This window comes from Mauremys reevesii, linkage group 22 (genome assembly GCF_016161935.1).
Source record: "Mauremys reevesii isolate NIE-2019 linkage group 22, ASM1616193v1, whole genome shotgun sequence".
Taxonomy (NCBI): Eukaryota; Metazoa; Chordata; order Testudines; family Geoemydidae; genus Mauremys; species Mauremys reevesii.
Genome location: NC_052644.1, coordinates 16841638 through 16847884, shown reverse-complemented (window position 1 = coordinate 16847884; position 6247 = coordinate 16841638). Strand labels below are relative to the sequence as shown.

Below are 6247 nucleotides of genomic sequence, written 5' to 3'. Positions count from 1 at the left end.
AATTTAACTCAACAATTCATGATTTTTTTTTAATCTTGGGATTTTGGTGGTGGGGTGCTCATGATTTTTGGATACTTTGGGTTAGCAGTGGAATCGCTAAACAGAGCTGAGAGGACTTTGGAGCTGAGCTGTCGATATAAAGAGTCAGGGGGTAGGAATACAGAGTTTGGGTATTTTTCCCAATTTTATTCAGAAGAAACTTTTTAAAAAAAATGGAAAACAAGTAGCATTTGCCTTAAGAATATTCCAGTGTCCTACAGCACTTCGGGTCACTGTGCATGGTCTAGCTGTGACCCTAGAGAAGGTCTCCCATTTTCTTACTGCAAGGCCCCTACAGTTGCAACTGGAGCATTAATGACACCTGCTCCGCTGCAGAGTGATTGCTGCAGATGTCAGCGTCTCTTCTCCCTGGGGTGGTGGATGCTTTAAGATAAAACACAGTAATGTTACTTTTCTGCTAAGCCATCTTAAAACCAGAGAAATGAAGCCAGAAGATATCCATCTGACAGCACTGCTGTACGTACATCAGGAGCAGTTTTAATGAGCATCTGGGCAGGGAAACACCATTGGCCTCACTTCCTATATTAACCTATCTGAGGCATGCAGTTCAGATTCCTTGTCTCCAGCTTTGGTCTGGTCCTTTTTTGCCCCCCCCAGTTAGAAAGAGAGAGCTTTTGGGCAGAGTGCTGGCTGGAAAGAGACTTGGAACTGGGATCAAAGAAAGTGCCTCCTGTTGCGTTCAGGGAAACACAACTTTGTAGATGTTATGTAAATAAATGGGGTTATATCTATGAACATACATGTCTCTGTCATAACTTTCACCTCTCAATCTTACTATGCACAAGACCTAACTTATTGGCTAACTGCTTGGGTCAAAGGAGAACCAATATGTATAATATTGAGAGGGTCTCAAAAATCTTTGTAAGTAGTGCCCTGTCCTAGAGTTAATTACTAAAAATTCTAAGGAATAAATCAGCATTTGTTAGCATAGAATCATAGAAGACTAGGGTTGGAAGAGACCTCAGGAGGTAATCCAGTCCAACCCCCTGCTCAAAGTAGGACCAATCCCCAACTAAATCATCCCAGCCAGGGTTTTGTCAAGCCGGGCCTTAAAAACCTCAAAGGCTGGAGATTCCACCATCTCCCTAGGAAACTCATTCCAGTGCTTCACCACCTTCCTAGTGGAATAGTAAGACCATTGCTCCTTGTTCTGTCATCTGCCATCACTGAGAACAGCCAAGCTCCATCCTCTTTGGAACCCCCATTGAGGTAGCTGAAGGCTGCTATCAAATCCCACCTCACTCTTCTCTTCTGCAGCCTAAATAAACCCAGTTCCCTCAGCCTCTACTCATAAGTCATGGGCCCCAGCCCCCTAATCAGTTTTGTTGCCCTCTGCTGTACTCTCTCCAATTTGTCCCCATCCTTTCTGTAATGGGGGACAGGGTGGTGAAAACTGGACGTAATACTCCAGATGTGGCCTCATCAGTGCCAAATAGAGGGGAATAATCACTTCCCTCGATCTGCTGGCAATGCTACTACTAATGCAGCCCAATATGCCGTTAGCCTTCTTGGTAACAAAAACACACTGCTGACTCATATCTAGCTTCTCGTCCTTTTCTGCAGAACTGCGGCTTAGCCAGCTGGTCCCCAGTCTGTAGCAGTGCATGGGTTTCTTCTGTCCTAAGTGCAGGACTTTGCACTTGTCCTTGTTGAACCTCATCAAACTCCTTTTCACCCAATCCTCCAGTTTGTCTTGGTCCCTCTGGATCCGATCCCTACCCTCCAGCGTATCTCTCCCCCCATCTGAGTGCCATGCGCAAACTTGCTGTGGGTGCAATCCATCCCATCATCCAGATCATTAGTGCATAAGAACAGCCAAAGTAATTTTAGGAAAATCTCTGGAAAATGAATGAAACTCCCTCTCTCTGAGATCACTGGAGTTGTTTGCCCCAAACTTTCAGGAGAAGATCTACATCTACCACTTCACCTTGTTGTTAATAGAAGTTGAGACTCACCCTGGCGCTTTCCACCCATTTCACGGAGGCATCTGGGGAGAGAATGATAGTTACACATTGTCACTTGGGTGTAAATGCCCTTAAGGGAAGGCACCTCGCTGAGCACAAATTATAACCCCCCAGCTCCCACCTCTCCCCCAGCCAGGGCAGGGCTCCCCCATGGGTAGCACTGAGCACAATGGAGCCTAACCCTGAGCAGGGTCGCTAGGAGATACAGGAACAGAAGGATTTAATGCAGCTGTTGAAGATGTTCAGTGGAAACTGTCTGGGTTTCCACAGAGCTATTTTGTCACAAACAGAGGTGGCTTTTGGCAGAAAATTTCAACATTTTGTTCAAAAAATGAGTGCCACCAAATTGAAATATTTTGGCCAAAAGCAGAAATATTCTGGTTCAAATACCACCTGGGTAATGCATGGGACTCGTAGTTCAGTTGTCTCATGCTGATATTCTCCTCTATAGGTTGAACTGGCTGGCTGGACCTCATCTCCCATGATACACTGCAACCAGGGACTCCCATGATGTACTACATCCCTTCTCCAAGAGGAGGGAAAATCATGGGAGAGTCAGAGAGCCCAGCTCAAAGAGACCAGGAGCATGAGGCATCTGAACTACAGCTCCCATGAGGCATTCTAGCACCCAGCTCCCAGGGAAGGGGCTGGAACACTTTCCAATGGGAGCTTTCCCTGGAATGTGCCCTTTCCATGAAGGACGGTGAGTGGTAGCACATTGGCTCAGTCCCCTAAGCCATGGCAATGCAGGACTGGGGATTACAGGCAAAGGGTGGGACAAAGAAACCTCAGGGACTCAGATGCATGAACCCTGGGGCTCCAAGAACTCTTTATCCTCAATCCATAGGCAGATTGTTGTTGTAACTCTCGGCCAGACAGTCTGATCTGGGATCTGTCCAGTCCCCACCCCCCCAACACATTTACCGCCAACCCTCACCTTTCTCCCTCATGTGCACGTGACCCCGGTAACCCTAATATTCTCCAAAAGCTCTTACATTCAATATGATCTTCAGGAGTGTTGCTGGTGTCATGCTGGACTTGTTCCCTGTGGAGAGTAATAAGGACAGGGGGTATCAGTGATGCCGTGTGCTCTCTCTCTCTGTCACCTTGGTGACACTGAGTCTGCTCTCAGAGGTCCAGCTGTGAGGCGATTTCTTCCTATAGCTCATTCGTATACTAGGACTTTATATCTTCATTCAGCTCACACTCAGGGGAAGGGCAGCAGGCCCTACTTCTGGGTAATCAGGGAACACGGTGGCTTCACCCTTTATGCAGGGAAAGTCTAATACAGATGAGACTTGAACATCCTGTTCTACTTCAGCAAAATGGCCAAGAAACTAACTAACCAAAACCCCACTAGGTCAGCATGGAGTTAAGCTAGTGGGGGAACCGAAAATCCCTGACATCTCAGGACAGAAGTTGAAGAGAACTCCATCGTTTTCACAAAGTTAGAATTGGTTGTCATTTTTCAACAGAATTTTTTTTCATGAATAATAGTTCAACCAAAATCAAATGTTGGCCAAAACCGTCTTATTTAATGAAATTTTCAATAAAAGGACTTAAACAAAATGCTCATTTTGTTTTCTATGAATGGACATTTTGTTATGTTTTGTTTCACTTTCAATTATTTTGTCAGAAAAAACAACATTTTTGGTGAAAATTTTTGAACAAAATTGTTTATTTGAAATTTTTTCATTCAAATAAAACTGAAATTTTGGCCAGGTCTGCTCACAATGTAGAAAGACTGAATGTTCATTGTTAAGGCTCAACTCTGCACAGTGTGGAAATGCAGCTTCAGATCCCCACTTCTGGCCCAGTCTGCTAACCAGCTCCCATATACCAGGAGCGCAGGGTGGGGGTGTTTGGGGGCCGAGACTGGTCATATGGCAGGAGGAGGCAGGGAGGGAATATTTGGGGAGAGGCAGCTAAGGAGCCCTATAAGTGAGGGCGCAGGAGGCAGGCAGGGAACATACACTGTTGAGAGTCGGGGTGAGGGCTCCCTGTACCGAGGGTCTGTGTATCATGTCCCCTGTGTCCTCAACAGTTTTCTTTGGCAGAGTCACTGCACTGGGAACCCAGGCTGGACCGGACACTGGCAGAATCTGGAAAATGCCTCTAGTCTCCCCATGCATCTTTCCCATGGACTCCCTGGTCTCCCACCTGGCTCTCTCTGCCCCACCCCCAGGGCTGGCTTCTCCCCCTATCATATGCGGCTGGGCCAGGACCATATAAGGTCCTGGAGTCCCTGTTGGGACAATGTGCAGCTGATGAATCAGCTCTGAGCTCTGGGCTGTGAGGCCGGCATGGGCCAGGCAGGGTTTAGAACAAGCATATGGGCCCCGTGACCCTCAGAACGGCTGCAGTGGACCCGGTGGGCTGCAGAAGGTGACTGGGAAGTCAGAGGGAGAGGAGCAGGAGTCTGGGGGAGCCCTGAGTGGCAGTTTCTGGCTGCTGAGCAATCGGGAACGACCCTTAGACACTCTGCAGGGTCCCTGCAGAGTCTGTGTGTGTGGCGGGTGGGGGAGGGGTCCCTCAAAACCCCCTGACAGGGTGGTGGGCAGACAGCGAGCCAGCAGCACTTAGCAGCTCCAAGGAAACTGGGGGCAGCCTGGGGCCCAATGAGCTGGTCCCCCTGGGCCGTGCTGCAGAGGCGACTGGCTCAGAGCCCCCTTGGCACAACGTGTTGTTCACATGGAGAGCGCGCTCTGAATCCCCATGGGCATCCCTGCTGCCTGGCTCTCCCCAGCAGGTGGGGGAGCGCTATGACTACCCCATGCACAGACCTGCACCGAAATCACAGCTGCTGTAAGGGAAGCCACTGTGGGTGTTTTGGGGCGAGTCCATGTGTGGATGCGACGAGCCTGGCACTAAACCAGATACAGCCAGTGGAGCAAACATTGGGTATTACCCACTGCAGCTGGATGGACTGGAGACCCTTGGTTCCCAGCCAAGTCTGGCCACTCCCACACTTGCCCCTGAAGAACAGACTTGGTTCTAGGGAACTGGCTGCGTCAGTCGGTGTTGCTTAGTGGCCGACCAGCCCCGACACTCCCTGAGTGTGAAGCAGGGTCACTTTCATTCTTTAAAACATCTCGGGGTGATTTTCAAACACGTTCACTCTGCTGCAGGTGAATTTGATGGGAACACATCGCTTTGGTAAACCCCTTCCTTAAAGTGTCTCCTCCTAACCCCTAGATCCCATCCTAACCGGGGAGTTCATCCTTCCCTGGCCTTTTCAAAAATTCCTCCAGAACAGACTGACACCCCCTGCATCAGGAGAGCTGAGCTACTCAGCTGCCGGCCCTTCTGTGAGGCAGAGAGAAAGGACCCAAACAGAAAATGAGATGGGAGAGGAAATAATCTCCTCCTACCTTTGTTCCCTTGGTAGAGATGTAACTGGAAGCAGTGAGACAATGTGATCAGAGATGAGGACACGTTTTCTCGTGGGCAGAGAGAGAGAGAGAGAGAGAGAGAGAGAGATGGAAACTGAGCGACACAGCCCAAATTCATCATCATATTGATGCAGATCCTGTCGCTGCTGTCTGATTCCTAGATTGTGACCATCTAGGGGGCAGGGGCTGTCCCCTTCATTACTGATCTGTGCAGTGCCTGGCACAGTGGAGGCCTGATTCCTGATTGGGGCTCCAGGCCCCTACAGTGACATACCTAATAAATAATGTACAGCACCTAGCACAGTGCGGCTCTGATCCCTGACTGGGGCTCCAGGGTGCTACTGCAATAGAAATAATTAATCACAATTATAATCCCTTTCATCATCTCTTTGATCTTTCTCTCCAGCCAGCCTCCCAAAAACACAATTTAACTGTTTCTTTGATCATCTCTCTTCCACCATCCCAGCAGACACACTGGGGACAGGGGATCTAAGGGGCTGTCTCTGACACGTCTGTCTGTACATTTGCTAACACTTCTTGGCCTCACTCTCATACCCACCTTTCTTTCCAAGCAGATAAAGCACCACAGCCAGAACCACGACAGCAGGGATTGTAATTCCCAACAGGAGCTTTAGATCCAGCCCTAGGAAAAAATCTCACTGTGAATGGCCTCTCCAAGCAGCCACCGGCAAGTCCCCACTGGCTGGAGCTGGCTGAGCCCTGTGATAAGTGACCCCTCATGTCCTCATGAACATACCCGGGGAACTCACCCCGCGGTTATCTGCAGGGCGACGTTATTCACTGTTCTTTTGTGAGTAAAGCTTGTTGAAG

General features: G+C 49.0%; 1 long non-coding RNA gene across 1 annotated transcript; it reads right to left on the bottom strand.

Moving 5' to 3' along the window:
- Positions 1-332: 332 nt before the first annotated feature.
- LOC120388235 lies at positions 333-5511 on the bottom strand. Its single transcript, XR_005590529.1, has 4 exons — positions 5396-5511; positions 3020-3069; positions 2016-2047; positions 333-423 (listed from the first exon to the last, which is right to left on the bottom strand). It is a non-coding gene; the product is annotated as an uncharacterized LOC120388235 (long non-coding RNA).
- Positions 5512-6247: the final 736 nt, after the last annotated feature.